Genomic DNA, 24975 nt, shown 5'->3' with positions numbered 1-24975 from the left:
CATGTTTATATCCATACAATAAATTTCTGTACAAAGCAGACTGCTTTATGAGAAATGCCAAAGCAACATCAATGTTGATTCCGCTTTTCTATTATTTCTCTCTATCCTTAGGGTTTAAAGTTTGAATTCATAAAAACATTTTTTTTGAACATATGAAAATAATCTTGAAAAATGTATTTAAACGTTTCACCCGCTTACATAAACTCTAACTTACAACTTCGTTTATCAAGTTTATACACACAATATTAGTTTATTAATACAGCTGTTTATTTACAGATACTTACAGAAGACTATTTTATAATTAATTTAAAAGTTGAGGCCTAGTGGAAACAGAAGGAAGAAAATGAATTTCTAATCTCGGAACAAAATTTATTGTGAATAAAATTGATAAAAACACATCACAGTTATTTTTTATGTATAAATATATTCCCGTAAACCCAAACTTCCATATATTTTTATAAAAAATATACAATTTTTGCAAGCAAAAATATTTTTACACATACATTTATCTTCTTTTAAATCTCTACAGCATTTTTTATGACAGGGTTGATATCTGATGATATACAAGCTGCAAATTGAAAAGAAAAGGTCGATGCTCTTTAAGCATCAATCCCATTTATAGTGCAAATTTTCTTCCTAAATTCTTTGCATAAATTATTGTCGAAATTTGATTCCATCTCCTTCAATTCTAATCTTCTTAAAAACTTCATAACACTGTTAATTTTCAAACTATATTAAAACTTAATGATCTAAAAAAATAATTATATAACACGATTACTTTTCAGACATTTCCATCGTCGTTATAATAAATTCTTCGTTAATTTTTAGAAATATTTAATGATTAATAATTACTATGAAATACATACGTAGATATAAATCTGCCTCATACAGCTTTGTAAATATATATTTAATATAAAACATTTTTACTGTTTTTTAAATAACACTACACAGATACGTCAAATATTATTTTGTATATATAATTTAAAAAATATATAACTTATATAACATATAATATGAGCATTGTATAGAGGTGAATGCAGACTTTCTCATAAGTCATATATGTGTAGTATATCATGCACTTTTATAATAATTTAACATTTGTATAAGGTCATATATTTCCCGGAATTTTTTCCAGATTTTTTTAAAGTAAACAACATCTAAACTGACGAAAAAGCGCATTGATTTCTCCTCATTTTTTTCCCTCCCTCCTTTCTAAATATACAGATTTTTTTATAGTTTCTTGAAGAAGACATTTTTAATAACACCAGGATTACGATTTGAAAACTGCAGCCAAATTATCATTCTTTTCCGTTTCTTTTAAATCGATTTTATTTGCACGCATTAAAGGAGAAACGTTTAATATTGGTTGTGCTTGAATTAAAATCAATAGGTATGACTATGAGTGAATTTTTACCAATTTTTTTTCAATAAATAAATATACAAACACGAGCCTATCTACACGTATATATAATTATATGTAAGCTTAGACTTTAGATTTTTACTTAGTTCTCTTCTGTATTAATTAATATAATTAATTTTTATCATAATATACATATTAAGTGTAATGTTTACTACGTCTTTTTGATTGTTATTTTTATATATGCGAATGTTTTATGTTAATGTTATAAATAGTAATTGTTTTTATTCAATTGGTAACATTTTTTTAGTGCAATAACTGTACATTCAACAGTATAACGTGCATTATACAGAATCTGAGCTTCCCCTCCGCTGCTTTCTACCTCACCTACAATTGCCAGTTGGTACCAACCAGTGTGAGCACAGGCTCAGTACAGCAGACACGCAGCCACCAGTTACTATCCTGGAGAGTAGCAACTGTTCCTTTCTGTCTCAGTTAACCATGCTGTGCAAAGTAGGTAAGTAGTTTTATAAAGTTTACAATTTAACAATTCCCTTAATATAAAAATGACAGGATGATTATGCAGTCGAACCACTTTCGTTTAACTTTAATGCAGGACCGCTTATCGTAAACACTGTCAATAAAATGATCGCTTCTTCCCCTTTAACCTTAAAAATTTGGCAGACTAAATTCCTTTATACGCTAGAAAAATTGTTAAATTTAATATCAATTCGCATCACAAGGCGAAGGTTCGAGTTGTAGTGGAATCTTGAATAAATTAAATATGTCCTACCCAAACACTTTTCCCTTATGATTTTAATAAGAATTCATTTAAATTTCTATAATATACGTCTCGATTTATTTAATTTACAAATTTTTGTATTGTTCTGACGATAGAATATATGTTAAAATTTCTACTAAAAATAATACATTTTATATTATTTAAGAAAACAAAAATAATCTAGATATTTACATCGTAGAAAAGAATAAATATATCTCAGTTTATATTATTTTATACGTTATTTATTTTTGCATAAATAAAGAATAAAACTGTACGGCGAAATAATTTAAAAACTGCATTTGTTACGAACAATTAAATTATAAATATTTAAATATAAAATCTGTCTTTTTAATCTTTTATATTAATGTATAAATCGTATATTTATCGCATTTATATTTCAAATCCGAAGGTTTTTAATTTGTTTTAACATGTTGAAACATTGCAGCTGTACTAAACAAAACCAATCAATTAGGTTATTTCACGTTCTAAATAACATTATTTTTGTTTGTTTATAAACACATACAAAATACTTTATAAATAATTTTTATAGGCATTAAATATTTATAATATATATTTATTTATTTACCTCGTCTCATTTTGTTTATATTTTCTTCTGGAGGAAGCTGAACTTCATATAGAAGTAATTATATTATCAGATGAAAGTGCTGTTACTGTTTCATTTTACAAACAGGTGAAAGAAGCAACAGACCATTTGACCTAAATCTATATATTATACACCTTTGATGAAAAAGTTTTAAACTGTTATATAAATAATACAATCTCTTCTCAATTATTTAATAATAATAATAATGGTGAACATTTATATAATAATAAGTGAATTTTTATAATAGAAAAAAATTCTCCTGCCCTGTTTAAGCTTTCAGAACAGCTTAAATTAAATTTCTTAAATGTCATATTTCATTAAAGACAAAAAATAAAGTAATGCTATTTGAAAGGGAATAAGCTTCTTATAGTATATACAGAGGATTTACCAATATGACCTTATTCAATAAATTGTATTGTATTTCTTTCTGACCATTTGATATATTTAATTAACACTCGAACCGAACTTATTTTAAAGAAATTAATCAATTAAAACTATATATATTTTTCTTTACATAAGATTTAACATCCTTTACAAAAGATTTTAAGTTAAATCAATAAGAAAAATTTTTATTAATAATAAGTATCAGTAAACTCATTAATAATATAAAAATTTAATGATTTAAATTGTCTTTAAACCATTTAATTTTTCTTAATTGCGTTTGAATAATCTATTTAATAATTATATATGAAGTTGCTATAAAATTTATAAAAAGAATTCAATTAATTATAATTTTATTCGATACAATACAAGTGATGTGGATTGAATTTAGCGATAAGATTTCTCATATTTGTTCGATTTTCTTTCCTATATTTTATGCTTATGATATTTTATCATGAAATTAAGATAAGGAAATGAGTAATAGGCTAATGAGAACATCCCTTGTTATAGTAATTTTGTTTATTTAATTGTGAAATTAAATTTAATCAGATTATTTTACGCCATTTTTAATTTTACAAGAGTTTTTTTTTAAATCTCTCCCCATTTGAAAATTTATTATTGTTTAATATTCTAATCCTATTTGCTTATTTTAAAAATAATCCTTAAGTGGTATTGTGTTGTAAAAGCTGGGTCGAATTAAGAATTTTAAAGGTCCTAAGTAATTAAAATTGGTGCCCCCATATACTAGAAAATACTTTAACTTTTGCATTTATTGTGGGGTCTTGTTCATCTGCACCAGTTATTGGGAGGGCCCCACAATAAATGGTGCAGCTGAACTAGAATCCACAAAATGATCCTGGTTCATCTGCACCATTCACAGTTTCGCACTGCATGATCATAGAAAAACTTTTGTGGTGCCCCTTTTCTTGATGCCGTAAGCACGTGCTTATTTTGCCTAATGTTTAATCAAAGCCATGTGTGAAAGATACTTTCAGAGATAACAAACTTAATGTATGGTTCACTTTTTTCTATTTTGATATTACTAAAATAAATATTTTTAATTAGACTCTAGACAATATCCATTCTTTTTATTGAATTATATTTCTATTTATCTAGTAGTGCATTTACTTTTGTGTGCTAATTTAATAAATATATTGGTCTGGAAATAGAAAATTGTGAAGTTATCGAATTAGTAATTTTCTTACAGGAAGTAGAGAAAGGTTTTTCGACGTTGTAAAGTCATTTTTAGTCGCATATTAACGAAGAAATGTTGTAGAATATTAATTTATATATCCAAATGCATTTTAATGTAAAATAATAAATTCAATTTATTTCAATTTGTCGCGACTTAAAGTAGACATATTCAACTTATAAATATAATAAAATATAATTGTTGAAACGTAAATATTACAATTTTAATTTAATATTTGTAAAATATTCGGTTTTTGAAATCATTTTCTTCAAAGAAGTAAAGGATAGAAAGTACACCTGACAAATTAATGTCCTTCCAAGAGCCACTTAGAAGATCATTTCTTTTAATAACTGTCCTACTGTGCTTTAAATACGCCGCATTTAATGGTCATAAAATTTACAAAAATCATTAAGAATTTTTTAATAAAAAAACCGCTTCATCCAGATAAAGAAAAAAAATCTCTTATCCAATGATTTCTCTCACACAAGATCCTTCTCTTCATTAAAAATAAAGAAATGTTGTAACCTTGCAAAATCAAAAATATTCAAATTCAATTAGCCTAACGAAGTTTCCATTTGTTAAGAGACATTTTAGTAACCGGGTTTGTCGATCTCGATATAATGTCCCCCCCACAAAAACTTCCAAACAAATCATTTAGCCTTAATGAAACTGACCAGAATTATTTGGAGAGACATTAGTAACATTCTGATAGCGAGCCTAATAGGGTATACCCTCGATACCATATGTCATCACGTATTCAATTAAGTCGCTGAAATGATAGAGAAGAGGAAATTTAGTCTGCAAGAAGGACATCTCCGACAAGCCCTTGCTTTTCGGCAGTTTAAGCCCATTCTAATACATCTCATCCTCGAATAAATTTAACCAATTCTATTTGCTTGATTTCTATTCATTCAAAAACACAATTTGCTCTACTTACATTATTTACACCTTCAATTCTGGTCAAATAAACCTGTTTTAAATTTTCTTTGTTGTGAATTAAACATCACACTATCCAATTTAAACATGTCAAAGAGAAAAAAAAATAATCGAAAGGCTTTTAGTATAAGGATTTTAAAGATTACAATAAACATTACAGTGTTTACATTCCTAAATATTATAGATTTTTTTTACAATAAACACGTAGTTTTAATTCGGTCCTGTACGTCTAAATCAAAATTTTACATATAAATCTGTGTATGTACTTCTTATTTATAAAGAATGTATTGTATATAAAATATATAGTGCGTGCCTATTTTATACAATGGACGTTTGAATAATCGAATTTGCATTGTAAAACATTATAGGGAACCATTTTGTTAAATTCATATCTCGATAAAATCCTGCATGCAATCTCCAGGTTTATGCAAAAATGAATATATAATACAAAAATTAATTTTAAAACCGAGTTTATTACATAATTAAGTATTTTCTTATTAATATCATTATACATCATACTTAGATTTTGCTGATTATATTCCGTATAAATTGAAAAAATAATAATAATTAATTTTCCATTATGCTAATGATAATTTCTACAATAATTAATAATTTCTCTTACGTTAATTTCAGTTTGTAACCCCAAAACGTACATAAATTAAGTAATTGTAAAGTTCAATTATGCAACAAAAATATGTGGATTAGTTAAAATTCCTTATAAGTAATTCACATATTTTTCTTACATAGGCAATTTTAATATTAATGAAATGCAGAAAACTGAACAGTAATTATCTTCTTGCTTCTGTCGAGAGCGTTAAGCAATACTTTTTAAAGCAAATTTTATGTATTTAATATCTGAATTCTTGAAAAATTTAATCCAAAATTCTTCTAACAGTTTCTTCTATTTTTTCTCCCCTTAAACAAGCATAAGTGATAAGGCAAGAACTGATATGATCTATGTAAAAATAAGGATTTAATGTTGTTTTATATTTAATTTATCAAATAATCAACGTTTTATACGTAAATTTAGTATGTGTTTCCGTATTTTTCATGCATAAAAAACATATTTGTTAAAACATTTATTCTTATGTAATCATAAATATGTAAATGAATTATTAAACATTATTATTGATTAAATTTATGTTTTAAGGAAATTTTAATTGTTATTGATTTTAAAATTTAATTATGATCTAGAAAACAATTATTTTTTCTTTTTTTTTCTTTTTTTAATAAATTAGTGGTCGAAGTTATTATTAATTTTTTTTTTAGAATTTTAAATTAAATAATTGAGTAATAAACGCTTTGTCTCTTATGAAAAATTTGAGAAAAACGAGTTTATATATAATTAAATTTATACTTTAATACAAAATCAGGCTATAATTAGAATATTTTTCAATATACCCGATAAATTATATACACAATAAGATATTCAGTAACTTAATGAAGATTACTTAATACAATTTAATGAAACTACAACGTATTAATTGAATATCTTTTCGAAAGAAGAGTTTATTATGACGTAGGTTATTAGCATATTCGTAAATATTCATCTTAATAATAGAGAATTATGCTGGAATTTTTGCTAGGGATGTTGAGAATGATACCGAATGGAAGAGAAAGGAAGACATTTAAATAACGGATGAGTCGCATCAATTGATGCATGGTATCTACTTAGTTCATCAACGTTCTCAGTTTGTTTTGCGGACTGTTTAAGAAGAATGAAGAGTGAAATTGCTTCGGAAATCAATATGGGTGTTAAGAGTGTGTTTCATCTCCCACTTGTTTCTACTTGACAGCAAAAGTGCTCTTCCAGTTATATGATAAAAGAGCAAGCCATATGCCTTGATAATGAAATACAATTAACTTTCTAAAATTAAATACTAATAGAAAACATTGTGATAATGCGAAAAAATAATAAAAGAACGTGCCAAATATCAATAGAAATTAATAACTTTTTGTAATTTAAAGATGCTTATTGGAAATCTAAAATCGAAATTTTCTCTTGTTGAGCTTTAAATTTAAAAAATAATATGGAAATCTTAGGAGCAGAAAATTTGTATTAACTATATACGAACTTTCGGTCTAAACCGGAAGTTACGTCATTTTTAGTCAAAAATTTTCCCAGAACGGAATTAGATAGATGTCCGGCATGACTCTGTTCTTATCAGGTGAAGTGTGATGTACAGGGGCAAAACACTATTAATTTGAGATCGAGAACATATATTTTAGATTAAATAAATTAACAATATGATTAAAAATTGGAGCCCGTCATTGTAACGATGTCAAAATAATTTTTGCTCGGTTTTCTTTGAAAATTTCCTATTTTTTAAAATAATAACCATGAAATATTGTCATAGTGATTCAATAATACTAAATAGTGACCTTACTCTATCATTTGTCACAGTGCTAGGAGCTTAGCGTGTCACAAAAGCTATTTTACTCCAAGAAGAATTTTTTCAGATAAATATTTTTGTTACCTCACAATAATAATTAATTCTGAAATGAAAATTATAAGATTCTACTTAATTTAAAATAAAAATATAAAAAGAACGGTTAACAATAAACTAAGAGCATCATCATAATTTGAACGATAACGTACGTTTTAATTATTGAACAGTGTGATAAATATAGCCTGTGCATCTCATCATTCCATTGGAATTCTCATATTGACATCTCTCAGGTTAAGATATATGATTAGTTATCACTTTAATTATGAAGGTTTGAATATTTTGTTAAAATTTAATTTAATTACTTTTGTAAACTGCAGGCTTTTTTCCATCATCTGTGGGAGTTAAATAATGAAATTATATGAGGAATGTTTTCATTATAACCGAGAACAAATATGTAGGAACATGATAAAAATATTTATTTTTCTTTTATTATTAATCTTTATTTATTGTTCCTTCTGCAACATTCAATTGATTCAGTTTTCATTTATAATTTAAAAATATAAACTCAATATAAGACGGAAACTAAAATATTATATGATAAATCTCAAATATTTGCCATGTTTTTCAAATCTCAACTGTATAATTTTTATTCTTTCAATATAATTTTTAGAATTATATTTTGAAAAAAAAATAATGATGTTGCTGTAGAATTTTCTTAAAAATGAATTTTATCCATTAATTTTTATTTAATTAAAATAATAAATATTGATAATTACTGAGTTTGAAGTCATTCTTTGAATAATTCTTTTAAGAAGTGGAAATTCTAAAGGTCGTTAAAAATAAAAAAAATATATATGAAAGAATTTAAGATAATCTAATAAATTTATAATCGGGTAATTTTCACGGTTCATCATAAAAATGGCTTAATTAAATTTTAAAATATTGAAATTATTCTTTTGCAAAAGTATAGAATTTTAACAAAGTTAGATCTTATGTATATTTATGTACTTAGAAACCACAACAAATATCCATTTATTAATAGCTACACACGAGTTTTGTATACTGTACAGTGTATAGTATAGACAAATATATTGTATTATATTTTAATAATAGATGGTATAAACAATATTAAAATAAAACTCGTTATTATATTATTAATTCTTCTTTGTCGTGTGAGTGAATCCATAGGAAAATGATTCTTTTATATTTGTTTTTTAAATTTAAATATAGGTCTTGTGACTTATATTCAATAATGTCAGGACAGACACGTGTTTGTCTGTTATCGATAATCATCTTTCTTGGACGGTGATTGGCTAATTCTGGCGTGATTGTATTGAGAAATCGACAACAACTCGAATTTTTGTAGAATAATAAACTAGCTTGCGTGTCCAATTTCTATTTCGTTGGAGTTTTGTGCCGAGATTTCCTAATCTGCACAGATTTTTGGAAGCGAACTTTGCCTTATAGAAAAACAAAAATGTGCTTGTTAATCAGAAAACTTCCGTTGAAGCGTGCGAAGAAATACAAAATTCAGGTTAAAAAAATAAGCACTGGGGTGGTCTGTGTGTAGGCCTTACTGCGATGCTTTTCCTATAGTATAACCCGCAGGTTCGAGTTTTATCGTGATTGCTTCTGTTATTATTATTTATTTATTTATTTATTTTTTTAGAATTTCTTGAAGCTAGAGATGTACATTATTTTTTATGGCTTGAATTTTAAAAATTTTTTAGATTAAATGTTTATTGAACATTTTTTAAAATATTCTCTCAGTTGAATAAAGCATATAAAGATTGAGAATTAGCTAAAATTTAAACTTCAATTATTAAATTTAACGTTATCATAATGGTATGATATGATTAATTTTCGAACATTTATTTCCATTAATTAATAATGCGAAATCCTACTGGAATGATATGAGTTTAACTATAGTGAAAGTAGCTAAACATGGCTGCACAGTTAACTTTGTTTCCTGTATATCCTGAAGCTCTTAGGGGACATTCTATCTTAAAATGCTTTAAACAGTAAAGCAATTAATTCGAAAGGGTTTAAAATTTAAACTAAAAGACTGTTTAAAATATCGTTGTTAATTCTAATAAATTAATTTATTGTATTATTTAACAGTTTAATAAATTAAATTTCAAGATTTAATTTATAATTTTAAATGTAACTTTTTCAACTCTGTATTATTAATAATCTCGAAGACATTTCTCCAATAGTCAACATTATGTAAGTTTTATTATTTATAATAAAAGTTAAATGTATATATATATAAACTTCATCCTAAACATTCTTAAACGTTCCACCATAATTAAACTTTTTCTATATAAAATATTTTATATTTTTTATATAGAAAGAAATATTTTATTTTACGAATAAACAGAAAAATATTTATTAATTTATATGTTTTAAAATAATAATAATAATAATAAAAATAAATCGAAATAAATCGTATATCAAAACTGTTTGACTCTCCGTAAGTTTTCTTATAACCCGCAAATTTAAAATTTTATTTATTTAAAACATAAATAAATAAAAGCAACAATAAACAACGAGGAACAACATCCCACTTTACATTTTATGACAGAGAATAAATTATTAATTTGCATTAATTCGCACTCAAATTTAAAATTAGCATCAGGAATTTAAAAAAGAAAAATGCAAAGATAGCAAATAATTATAGCGTTATTTATATATTATTCTGTGTTTAGTTATTTTTTCCCTCCCCTCTTCTGGTTTCTGGCATAAAAAATTGTTATGTACAAAAATTCTAGCTACTTGGAAAAATGACAGAAAATTTAAACGAATTCAAAATAGCAAGACTTACTTAATAGTTTCTTCTGTTATAAGTAAAAAAGATGTAAATTTTTGTCTTTTTTTAAAATGATGTAAGAATATTTTAAAATAGATTTATATTTAATATTTCATAGAAATTTTTTAAATATATATTTAAAATGTTTATATCAATCTACATAAATTTTATAACGTTTCTAATCACGTAGAAACTACTGAATTGATATTTATCAAAATTTATAATTTACATCGATGTATATATGTATGGATTTTATTTGTGTGGTATTTCGTTACGACCTAGTTTGCGTCTTTTGTCGGCATCGTGTGACACTTTCAGAAGAGAACCCATTTACAATTCCGCATTGGATTTATGATAGTTGTATGAAAAATCATTATTTGAAAAACTGAATCTTTTTGAACCGCAAGATAAGAAAATAACGAAAGAAAATAACCATTACACGTCATCTACCTCCTTTTTAAAACTCCATTGCGTAAAGTGTTGTGCAATCTTACGCTTTGTGCAGTTTAAAAATAGAATAATACAACTTTGCACGATAAAGAACTAAATTCATTAAGGTTACTTGTAAATTAGCTAATGTAAACTGAGAGGATATTGAATTTTGCGTGAAAGTTTTAATTGAAGATCAATGTTTTACTAACCTTGATGCCGTATTGGGCAAAAAAAGATTGGTATATATAACACTTCTCGTGTTGACTACAAGTAGCAGATGGCACGACTTATATAATGGTGCAGGTAATCCAATTCAACTAGCGAAGGTATTGTCATGTATTCCATCATCTTTTGCCAAGAATGTGTTGCTGAACACGTGTAACAAACTTTCTGTCATATTTCTTTATTTGTGTTACTCCCATCTGACTACACGAACGGATGATATATTCATATTTCGTCATTGACTAAAGACATAACAAAAAGTTATACTCGAATCCACTTCTTAGTACTTCAAAAAATTTATTTTATAAAACTATTTGATGCAGCAAATTAAATAAAAAATAATTTTTTCCCAATTTATAACTTATGTCAACGATTAAAATCGTATTTAATCACCTCAATTTTTTAAAATTTAAATATGAAAATTTTTACTTTAATTTCTACCGTTAAAATTCTATTTATATCAAATATAAAATGTATATTTTATTATTATTTATCTATTAATAATTACCGTAAAACCGCAACAGTATCAACTATCAGATTGTTCATTTGACGTCAACTGCAGAAGATAAGGAATGTGACGTCATGGCTGACGACATAGACTAAAAGAAGACATAACGTGATAGATAGGAGGTCCTGGATGGTTGTACTGCATCAATAGATTTGTTTGTTTCTATCTTTTGAACCCGATGTTTGCGAAGAAGGTCATCCTCTTTCTTATTTAAGTTCTTTTATCGATGATTTATTTTGAGTAAAAATTACAAAAAACATGGCCGGCGTTATTACATTTAATAATATAAAAATATAATACTTTGTAAAGTCCGTATTATATTTTTATATTATTAGATGATTTATTTATTAAATGCAATGGCATTTAATAGAATTTTCCTTTATTTTTTACATTCGGAATTCATTAAAAGTTATATTTTTAGCGAAATAATTGCACTTGTTTCTCTTATACATTCTTCAGACACCGCATGATTTACCTTATCTTTTTCTTGGTGGTGGAAAAGGAATATTTCAGTAAAGTATAATCTAAACGATATTTTTAAATATTATAACATTCGATATGATCAAATGAAAGTAAGAATTTCCAAATGGGAAGAAAAAGTAAAACTGGTTCTGCGGAAGTTTTTTGCAAATAAGATTATCAAATAAAGTCTCTTCTCGCATCAGAATACCATAAATTCCACGCTTACTGCCTCTGAACGTTTTATTCTGAAAGCTGTATTGAATCTAGAATTTTTTTATTCATTATAAAAATATCTTAAAAAATAATATTTATTAATAATTATTTTATACATTTGTTTACATTTTTTTTCATCTGTTTCTAATGAATTTTCACTCTATAAAATTTTCTTGTTTAAAACATGAAAAATGTTTTTATAAAAAAAGTAAATTAACTCTTTGATTAGGAAGTTATAAGTCATTTACTGTTTCTTATCAAAAATTAACTTATAGTACATTACTTTCTAATTAATTGCAAATTACACTAAAAAATGTACACAACAAGACTTTTTGCACTATGCAAATTTCAAAAATCCACTTTACTCTTACTAATTATTTTTATTCTCTTATTAATAATTTTATAGAGCAAATTTTCGAGTGAAAATTTAAAGAAAAAACTCATTTTAATTTTTTAAATGCAGTATTATGCGAAGAACACGTTACATAAATCAATAAAAGGATAGTCGAAAAATGTAAATTAGCTGGAATTCTGTTTATTATTTTAAATATCGATATTTTTAATCGATGTGAACGTTTTATAACAAGTAAAATTAATCAGCGCTCTCAAGAAAGTAGTTGTTGAAGCGATTCATTTATTAATCTTTTATCATCTACAAGTTCTTTATCTATTAACTAGTTAAGTTCATAAATGAAAATATGATCTACAAGTTTTTCAATTCCTAGTCTAAAGATCCGCCGGATTAATCTGGTGACGGGCACTCTACCATAAATCATATAATGGAACGAAATTTCCTTTCTACGTCGTTCTTTGAAAGATAAGTTGTCTAGAAGTTCACCTTATGATCTTTTGTTGTAAAATATCATACTCTGGGTTTTTCTCATTTCCTGCATGTTCCTTGCAAACTTTGACCTTTGTGGTTCCTTTTTTCTAATCGGTTGCTCTCACACATTCCAATTTTCTAGGTCAAGATAATATTCGATGGTTTCTCACCTTCAAAAATCATAACTCAAGTTTATTGGTTGGTATACAGATCAATTCGTTTCTTGCTGATAATAGTTGCTTTTATCTCTTTCTGTTTTAAAAAAACCGTTGCATTAATACTGCTTAAATGTTACTCTTTGAGGATTAAGAAAAATCAATTATAATTTTTTCTAAGATCTTCAGTATATGTTGTTATCATTCATAAGTATTTTAGCATAATGCTCTTTAAAATGAAATTTCACGTTCCGCTGGATAGATTGTAGTTACTTTCAATGTATTTTTTATCGTTTAAAGATGGAAACCTATAACCTTTTATGTAGAAAATACGTTGTTTTTTATATCAAAAGTATTTTTTGAAACCAGTTGGACTTTCCAAAATATCCCGTTCCAAAAAATAGGTCTACATTCCAATTCGTTTTCTGGCCCGGTGCCATAAATCTTTGGCCATCCCTTGTTACAACTTTCAAAATGGTAAAGGAGACATTTAGAAAAGGAAATTCAAAGTTATTACTTAAAAATTGTTGTAAAACGCGGTATTTAATAAAGGATAATGCCTTTAAAACTGTTAATTTTTATAAGAAAACGGCCATTAAACTGGGACGTATTATAGTTTACATAAAAGTAAATTTATAATAAAGTGTAGTGATATATATTATAATTTTCGCCCTTTAACTATATTCTGCCGGTTGTTTTATTATCCTTCACCAATGGTTCATTAGCTGATTCCACAACGTACCACTGCACTTCTACAGCGGAACTCTCATCTTCCATTAATAGACATTCGAATGGTTGAACAGAACCGACACCTTATATAACAGGTAACACACACACAGTCAGTTAAATTAAGCGAACTTAATGACATTCTAAACGCAAAACTTCTTCACTTAGTAATGTTATAATCTGTGGAAGTAATACGCTATTCGAATAAAAGAATATCCTGTAATATGCTGATCAAATTATAAAGCATCGACTTTATTTTTGTTTCTCTCCTCATGGTGACAAATGACATTTAAATGATATTATTTGCCGTTGCTATCCAATATAAAATACTCACAAGACATTCTGTCAAATCAGATTTTCTCGATAATTTCCTAAATATAAAAGCTTCTTTACTCTAACATATAGATAAATATTAAACACGAGTAGGAATGTGTATATTTTTAATGATAAAAACAATTCTAATGGTGATTTCTGCGAATAACAGGGATATTTAATTTTTACGAGATTCATATTTTATAATTATACAAGACATATTCAGTAATGATGCTTTTAATTATAGAAAAAAAAAGGAAACAAATTATTATTTTCTTTTTATGTTTCAGAAATCTTATAGGAGTGGCTTTACATGTAATTTAAGCAGAAATTAATCATGGAAAAAATTTTATTGTGATAGATATCATGAAAACAGATAACAGCTTCTAGAAATCCATTTCAAACTACTTACGTAACTTTTATCTTAGTAAATTATATTAAAGATTTATCAAAAATCTCATCTACATAATTTTTTTCTTCAATTAGAAATAAATAATCCTATAAAAGTAAACATTTTGGTGGAAGAATATTTTATAAATGTACTTTAATTATGCTAATTAGAGAAGGGAAAAAACTTCTTTAATATTAAAAACCTAGAAAGATAAATTCGGATGTTTTTAAAATTGTTGCTATTAAGATATTTCTTAGCTGTATGTTTTTATATACTTAGTAATTAAATGTAAATTATGAGCTTACAAAGAAAAGAATATGTGTTAATGTTAATTTTTAAAATGAATTTTTTATACTAAATTTATAAAACTTTCAAGAAATTCAATAATAATTTCATATTCATTATTTCCTTTTTTATGAAATAATTATTTTTGAATGACTTAAATTTTAACGAGTTTCTCTTACGTTTACAGCTGCAAATAAACGTTTATATGTTATATACAAAAAAAATTAAATATTTTATTAAAACTTAACGTATAATTTTAAATTTATTACCAGTTAAAGAAGGAGGAAATTTTATTTTAAATTTTTAAAAAATCTAGAAAAACTTTTAATCGATTCGAATGAATTATACTTGTATAAATCGAAAAAACGATATCATTAAAATAATCATCGATACGATCGAAAACTTGTGGAATTTTTATTTTTATTTTTTTGTTTTTAAATTCCAAAAGTCGTGTAAAATTTTAAACATGCTTCTTCTAAAAACAAATTTCTAAAAAGGAAAAAAATATATATAAAAATGAATAGTGCCTGCGGCTCGCTTTTACCAAACACTCATCTGGTCACGGGCCATAAGTTTATGATCATACTGTAAATGGTAGTAATAAATTAAGATTTTAGTTTCAGACTTAGAAAAAAGGAAATTACTTTTGAAATTAAAATTTTTAATTCTTGGCGTTTAAATGCCAAATTTACATGAAAATGGACTAGTGCTTTAAAGTGATTTGAACATGAAATGAAGAAATGGGTAGAAGAAACAACCCTTGCATTGGAAAAAAATACTGTCTCATACTAAAAGAATGGTAACAAAAGATACACAGTAAAGAACGTAAACAGTAGTAAAATAAATTAAGATCATGAATATCTAGATTAATTAAACAGGTAATCGAATCCGTGAAGAATATCAAATGTTAAACAAATGCTAGAAAGTGTTAATTAACATAATTAAAGATCTTTACACAAACTTTATAAATAAAATAACTATACATTTAACAATACAAAACGATAATTATATAAGAATTTTTCTCTATTTAAATTTTATATAACACGACAAACTCGTACATGTTATGAACAGTATCTTACTAACTTGTAAGTGAAGTTTTTGAAATGGAGATTAAGAGTGAGTTTTAACTTTTGCAATATTCTTTTATTAAAGTTAAAATTGAATAAAATGGTAACTATATATAAAGCTTACGTGTAAAAAATTTCATGTTGTTGTTTTTGTAATATACTGAATTAAAATGTTTATGCTGTTGTAGATTATGTGAGATTTAGAGTATTTAACTTGATGAATAAACTTAGTTAACTTTTGAAAAGAATACATCCATCTATTGTTTTGCAATTAAAATAATTTTTTTTTATTAATTTACTTTAAATAATTCAGAAATTTGGCTTTCTTTTATTATGCTTAATATGAAATTTAATAAAATTTTATTTCGTGTAATTCAGCAGTTTGATCTTTCACTCTTTTTATCAATAATCTGATATGGTTTGGCTTCCAGATTATAGTATATTTATCTGTTATATATTTCTCTACTGACACAGAAAAGAATTTATATATATGACAATAATATACATAAATATATATAAGTGTACACAGAGAAAGAAAGAGAGAAAGAGAGAGAGAAAGAGAGAGAAATCTTGTCTCTCTCTTTTCCTCTCTCTATGTCTCCCTCCATATATATAATATAATATATAAGCTATTGAAAGATAGGCTAGAGAGAAATCTTGTCTTACTCTCCTTCTTCCTCTTTCACTCTCCCCCTCTCCTCTGTATATATATATATATATAAACAGAGGGAGAGAGAGAGAGAGACAGCCCAATTAAGAAATTCCCATTACTTTATGTAAGATTAATACATATAATCTTTATATAAACTAACTTTTATTACAGATCTAAATAAAGCATTTAACGCAGACATTATGACGAAAATTAATTTTAATAGTTTTATTAAATGATAGGTGGTGTGAACGATAACCTATCTTTCAATTAAAAGACGTCAAGAATTTTAATATTCCCGTTTCACAATGACCACTAATAGTTCTTAATTATTCCACGAAGCATTAATATTTATAGAACATAAATGAAGGAAACAAAATTTCATACCGGTTTTTAAAAAACATGCTAAACTTTTTCCTTATAAAAAGTTGAACGTGGATTTCCATTTCTTAATACATTATGTAGACTTAATTAGATTCTGTTCTACTTCTTCATGCAAAATGTTATGTAAGTTGTATGTTTAGCATAATGTGATTTATTTTGTGGAAAATATTTTGTAGGAAGATAATATCATTAAGATTTGTTACTATCCAATCTGAAAATATGCAATAAATACACTAAATTATTGATAAATGAATGCATAAAAAAGTCATTTTTAAAACTAATCACGTATCCTTAACTGATAAGATATTGATTATCTCGGTTATGAAATTGTCTTAGATTAATCGTGTTTGTTTGCATATATTTATTGATTTATCAATCTATTAACTGTTTCATTTATTTTTAATTATGTGAGTAAGTCTTGTAATATATTTGAAATAAAAATGCCAAGTTGTGTGAATGCCAAGTTATTCTTTACAATTATATCGATTTTCACTTCGCATCCGATACAGATTAAGAAAGAAATTTGTTTTATTATGCGTTATTTGTAGGATTCAATCGAATTCTAATGTTAAATCAAGTCGTAACGTACGTTATATTTTATTATCTTCACATAATTGTACACTAGTTTATGAAATTTTTTATTTTTCTCAACAGTAGTCTTGAAAGGTTTACCCCTTGCATAAAATTGTAGGAGTGACACATGTAACGCCTCCATAAAAGTATACATTGTGAATTCTTCAATTGTCCCTGGTGTTTTTGAACTACTACATTTAATTTAAGTTGGAAAAGTATCCTTATAACAAGAACAGAATACGAAGTAGGTTTATATCAAGACAAACGAGATGTAGGGCCTTTGCTCTTTAGTGTTATACCCGCTATTTCTAAATTGGCGACATGGAATGTTATAATAAAATTAAACTTTCAAAAATTCATTCATTTTACTTTTCTAATTCTTTGTATGTATTACGACAATCGGGCTTTGTATCTGTTAAATTTCCTTTTTTTCCCAAAAGAATTTATCAATTTTCACGCCGTCTCACACTAAGCAAAATTAAAAATTTACTTATCTTTCAAGCATAAGTATTCACCGAGCGGCTAAAACACTTAAATTTTTATCAGTTTGAAAACATTTATGAAATCAATCGTATGTAATTGTAACAGAAAACACAATTTAACTTATATTATTAAATGTATATATAAATCTTACCGATTATGCATGATTTAGTTATCTATAGAGGAATCATGGGCAATTCGTTGTGTGATATTTTTCAGATATAACACGCAAACCAGATAATATCTTTGTATATATAAATGCAAACATTCGTCAGTTAAATCATTACGATTTAATTTTCTTCCCTTTCATTGTATTCATTGTAAACAAGCAATTATTGGTCGTTAGCATTAACATTTGTCAATTCGTTCGTTAAATTGGAAGTGGAGTGTGGATGAGAGCACTTGACCCAAAAACTCAATTCTCTTTCTATTACCATTGATATTATTATTGAGACTGAAGTATCGATTTTTCTCGTTACCGTTCACACATCTATTTTTATAATATATAACAACACGTCTTATTTGACAAACATCTCATTCATTGTCTTTACTTCTCTAATTATAAAAATATATTATTACAATTATCACTCTATTATATTTTAAATTACACCCTAGAACCTTATTGTGATTTTTCCCCTCACTAATTAAAATCATTTCCGTTATCAGAAAAGCCAACCCACTAACTTTAGTATTTCATGTGTCAGTTAGCAAACTACCCTGTCTTAAGTTAACAATTGGCTTGCAATTCGAAAAAAAACTATATATCTATAAATTCCTACCGTCTGTCTGTCTGTTTTTCCTTTCTTAATCCCGAGAACGGAGTTAGATAGATGACCGGCATTACTCAGTTGTTACCAGGAAAAGTATGATTTACATGGGCAAGGCACTACTAATTTGAGATCGAGAGCATATATTTTAAATTAGATAAATTAAAAATTTGATTAAAAATTGCAGCTCGGTATTGTGAGGATGTCAAAATAATTTTTGCTCGTACAAATATAGAAATGCTTCCTGCAATGGAAGTGTAGAAAATTAAGTTTATCAAAATGTTATCGTTCTAGTAAATATTCCCTTTGTTAGGTATATTCCTACCTTAAGCTTTCTGAAAGGTAAAGAGGGGTTGAAGAAGTTGACAAAAGTACACAGAAATTTCGATTTGTCTGATACTGTTGAAGATGTCACAGTGCCGGACAGATGTCCAACATCGATAGATGCTTCTCTAGATGACAATATCTATTTTGAACGTGCGAAGAATACTAGAATTGCCTTACGTTTTAAAAGAATATTAAAAAATTTTTTATATTTTTTATCGCTCAACACTTCAACTTGTGATCGATACGTGAAGCTTTCCTGTATAGATTTATTGAACAGTAAATTAACCGTAATTATGTTAAGTTTGTTGACTATTCATAAACATTTGCTAAAATTTACTAACTTATTAAATAAAATTTGATTATATAAATCCTTCGTGGATATATATTTGTATACGTATACATTATTATATAGAAAGGAATGAAGTTCAGAGGTCAACTTATAAAAAAACTATAAAAATAAGAAGAAAATTAGATTAGTCACACAAAATTTCTGCTTAAAACACAAAGAAATTTTAATTTTTAATTAATTTTTTTTGTTTAAAATGTCTAATTAATTATAAGCAATTAAATTATGATTTTTATTTATCGAATATTATTCAATTATTATTATTTTTATATAATATTTATGATGCTAAATTATTTTAATATTGTAGAATAAATTATCTCGTATTTATAAAGAGTAAAAATAAGAAGGAAATTAATAAAAATTTATGAAAGTAATTAAATACCTACCAATTAAATTTATCAGGAATCGTATTGCATTATTCAAGTTTTAATAGTGATCAAAAAATTACTTATTTTTATCTGACAAGTTTTATATTAGAAAGACAATTAATTTTATATATTTAAAGACCTGTGGGATTTGTTCTTCTCTTTCTCGCTCTTGAGAGCAATAATTAATGTTTATTGGGCACATTTTGGGATTTGTGTCAAAGATATAACTCGAAAATATACTATTAGAAGGGAGGGAGATGGAAAAAAGAACTAAACCACCCCTTCAGTTTAACTACACGTCCACCAATTTGATGCCAGGAAGTAGGCCTGGAAACTTTAAATTTAAGCATTTTTAAATGCTTTTCCTTTTTTAAATTCCCTAAGCACGTTTCTTTTCCGGTTTTTTCCCCTATCGATGCTGACCAGTAGTTGGCCATATGCCAACTTAGTAGGGGAACTATAGTCCAAAATTCTTTACAAGCAATGACCACATGCTCAAAAATGTTGGAGGATATTTACAAAATTTCTCCGAATGGTTTTTATTCATCTAAATACTTTCCATTTGAATTTTTTTACTTGATATTTTCGAAAAAATATTTTTGATATTACAACACTTTTATGAGAAATATTTCCGATCAATTGAATTTTTGTGTGATTTATACATGTTTTGTGATGTTTCTCTATTGCCTGGAGTGAAGAAGATAGATTAAAATTGGAAAATGACCAAGATTTTCTATTGTTTTATGTTATTTTTTCCAACCAATTTTTCTAGAATTCTGATCTCTGTTGGCTGGTTTATTTTCTTATTTCCTGAAAAATGTAATTACTTACAAAATAATCAAAATAGTTTAGTTTAAAAAATTATTAACGATTAAATTTATACCTTTCGTACGAAACGTCAGCATAGCAAATTATAATAAGAAACTACTAAAATTTACGAATTATATGTAAACTTTCTATAACATAGTTAACATATTTAAGTGCTTAGACATTTTTAATTAAATCTCTTCACTAAAATGATATTTTACATCCTTTCTACCAATCTAAAAATTTTATTAAATTTTAATAAATAATTTCTAGATTAAAAAAAAAGTAATCGAAAAGTTAAAATTGCATCTCAATACTTTTATATTAAATAAAAAAATCTACCCGTATAAAAACCCGCATAAAAATCTGCAATAATACTTAATTAATTTTAACTATAATTAATTAAACATATTTTAATATTTAAAAGAAAAACAAAGATAATTAACTAATACATATATTTTATTATTAGGATGCTCCAAGCTATATCAGAATGCTTTAATAAAGAAAAAAACATTTTATCTACTCTTCACTCTATAAAAAAAAACATGAATCACGTAAGGATATTTTTTATCATTTAATATTTTTTATAAAATAATTATATAAAATATTCAATTTATTTATTAAGAATAAACGTTATCTGCTTTTGTTAGTGAATATAATTATGATACGAGTTATAATCTCTCGCAGAGATGAGTGTTTTAAAAAATAATTATAATAATAATTAATTTTCTTTAAAGTTAAATTACTTGATGGCTTACTTAATAGAAGTTGAATATAGAATATAGATCTATATAGGATTTTGGCAACTGGATCGTTTATCTTCTTTTGAGACATTGATGGATGTCGTTTCATTTGTGGCTCTCTAAGTCCAAGATAATGTTCTATCTTTTTTTTTTCTTTTTTTTTTTGCAATTAGAAACTCATTTGAAACAAGGAGAGAGGAGGAGGATGGGAATGAGGAGATGGAGGAAGGGGGGAGAAAATACGTTATTCGCGATATGTCATCGGTAAAAGTTAAATTGATTTCTCACTTTTTTTATTTAAGATTTTCTCCTTTCATTCCAATTTACTACGTAATTGTAGATTTCAGTTTTTGTATGAAATTATATTTAGTTATTGGAAGGGAAAAGAGAGACTTGTTATTTTATTTTTTGATTTGTAAGATTATAAAATCGAATGTAGACGTAACTAAATAAACAAACGGGGAAACAAACTCAGATTTATTTCGTAATCGTATAAAAGCTCTTCAGTTTTATCGATTATGTGAGAAGTTTGCACGCAACATTGCGCAAGAAAATCTAACACGTACGCACAAAATTCTATTTGTTCGGGGCGACGTTTCCAGGCGTTAGTTTTCTACATTTATTCAACAAAGCAAAACTTATGGTCATTTGTATGCCCCGAGGATGTTTAGTACCGACTTATCCCACGAGGAGAAATCATGTGACCGGAAATTACTTGGCCGGACCACGGCTTCCGAAAGTCGTTAGTGACTCGAACCTGAATAGTGGACAACATGTTGCAGTAAGGAAGATGCTGGAACTAAACTTTTAACCGAAACTTTCTTAAATATAATATTTCCAACCTCCTCCCACCTTTTCATCGACCACATTTTGAAATTTGCATGTAGAAAGATGTAAAATTTAAGTTATAATTTCGAAATTAAATATTTGCTACCGTACAAAATACATTTATAATTTAATTATAATTGTAACATCAACAATACGAGGAAAATCATTTAAAAGTGGAATTAATTCGACTGAAAATGTACAGATTTTCGAATTAACTAAGCAAGAATTTCTTAAAATCATATTATAATAATAATTTCAACGAACGAAATGAAACGAAAGGAAACCAAGAATAGATTTTCAGTGTTTTGTTTGCATTTTGAATATAGTAAATTGAAAGGATTTAGCAAATCGAGATACTTGATCATCTTATTGACGAGAACAAATTTCCAACATTGCTTATGTCAATAATGCTTCGTTGATCAATAAGTAAACACATATGATTTGCGGTGGTTAAGTCTCACGGATGATCGAAAGATTATAAAGATAAATACCCTTTGATGAAGTAAAAGACTTCATTAAAATTAATCTAAATTTGTCATCCATTAAAAAAGAAAAGACTATACACTAAATATTTAAATGCAAATCTTAACTATTATAAATTATTCAAGTAATACACTAACGTGTATTGTCTAACATAGTTTTGCTATTGAGATAATAGTTTAGATAAGCAAACATTAGGAACTCGATGTGCGTGACGTATACTGTGCTACATAAATTGAATATAATCTCTTTCTAATTAACGGGCTATTATATGAGAAAATCAAATAAGATGTGCAATATCCCACTCGCAATACAGTGAAGTTTGTTCGCTCCAATTTATAACCTCTACACACGGTTTGTACGAGAAAGAAAAATGTTTATACAATTTCAAATTATAATAGTTTAAAACGACGTATTAATTATTCCCATTTTATAATAACTAGAAGTTGGGAATGAGTTTATGAGTGGAGAAACTCATATTCTAATCATAATACTGTCATTAGCGGCTGAATAATAGATTCAATGTTATGTTTGCAGGTGGATTTACACTAAGACAATTGTTCTAAATACTACATAATAATATTAAACGAATATTTAATAAAGTGTAGAGTTATTCATACTACTAGATGTCTAATTATTCCACCAAGAAAATGAAATAGTTTAAAGAGAAATATAAATATTCTGGTAATAAGATTGAAGGCCATTTTTTAAAAAATTTAGTTATCTTTTATTTTGAATATTTACATAATCTTTGAATTTATTAAGAAGATTGTCCGAAATTAACACAATAACATTTTCGGATGAAAAATTACGCATCAGTTTAGTATAAAAGAATCTTTAAACAGCAGTTTGAGCAGTATCTGTAATGGTGTTCTTGATTATGCCAACCATCAGGCAAATGTATAGCCTTAAGTGATATCACAATACTTTGTAATGACTTCTTTCATTAATCTCCCAAGCTTTCTGAAAGCATTTGTGAAGAAAGTCAGATAGAGGCTGATGTGCCTTTATAAACACTGCCCGAAAGCATGCTTCATTGAACAAACTCAATGCGGCAATAACTTAACACAGTGGTTGTTAATATGGGCGAAAGAAGAGATTCCTCAAGATAGTAAATGAGATGAAATGAAATCTGTACCCAGCGACAACAGAAACTTCGAAATAAAGTCTTGTCAGTGAAGCAAACACAGAAAACTTTAATGTTAGTTGAGTATCAGTAAGAAATTGTCCGCAGCAACAGCTGGTCCTTCAATTGGGAAGCAAAAGTTCCTTAATTCAAGTTTCTTCTGGAGATGATTTCCAAACACAACATCAATCAAGACAGTGGAATGCATTGTAAAAACCGCAATAACTATGTATAATACGAATAGATCATCTGAAGAATGAACAGGAAAATTTCATGTTATATTTTGCTTTCTTTTCGGGTACTTTTTTTCCACAAATTGCTTTAGGTAAGACACAAATATACTTTCATTATTGTTGAATTTATTTTTATTTATCTATTATATCGTTAATAAAATTGAAGTTTTATTTAAAGTATTTAACGTTTTGGAATTTATGGATGACGTATTTTGTAGTTTAATGTGTTTATAAAAGGTTAAAAATTATCAATATTTTCATACACCTGTGAATTTGTTAAAATTATATTTTCAATTTTATCAGGTATTCGGGAAATGTATAGAAAAGTTATATATAAAAAAAATATTCTTAAAAGTGTAACCTGTCTATGGGGATGAGTATGAGTATGTGTGTGTGTGTGTGCGCGCGCGCGCGTGCGCGCGCTTTCAAGGCAAGATTAGGAATATACCTTTTGAAATTTTTAGTATTGTATGAAGCTTAGGAAATAAAAGATGACCCATTGAAAGAAAAAAGAATTATGTAATTTCCCTAAAATCTATTTATTTTATTTTTAGTTATAAAAATTTTATATAAAATTTTGATTTCACAGATTTAATAAATGTATTTAATTACAATTTTTATGATGATATAATTTACAAAATACGTATAATATATAAGTGAAATAATAAGAGAAGAATAGATGATATCGTTAAAAAATGGGATGAGATAGTTTATTAAAATAGCCTTTTCCTTTATATTTTATATATTATACTGTTTATTCAATAGTCTTTCTATAATAGTTCACCAAGCATAATCAGTAAGGACATATGACATAGATA

General features: G+C 26.3%; 1 protein-coding gene across 1 annotated transcript in view; it reads left to right on the top strand.

The window, feature by feature from the left end:
• The window catches only part of LOC136985354 (alpha-2C adrenergic receptor-like), a 69090-nt gene that overhangs the window by 26664 nt on the left and 17451 nt on the right, over positions 1–24975 (top strand). Inside the window, exon 2 of the mRNA XM_067282623.1 lies at positions 1668–1874. The gene's annotated coding sequence lies outside the window, so the exon portion shown is untranslated. The remainder of the gene's footprint in view (positions 1–1667; positions 1875–24975) is intronic.

Source organism: Centruroides vittatus, unplaced genomic scaffold (genome assembly GCF_030686945.1).
Source record: "Centruroides vittatus isolate TY-2023 unplaced genomic scaffold, ASM3068694v2 contig_962, whole genome shotgun sequence".
Taxonomy (NCBI): Eukaryota; Metazoa; Arthropoda; class Arachnida; order Scorpiones; family Buthidae; genus Centruroides; species Centruroides vittatus.
This window is presented reverse-complemented; position numbering and strand designations above follow the sequence as displayed.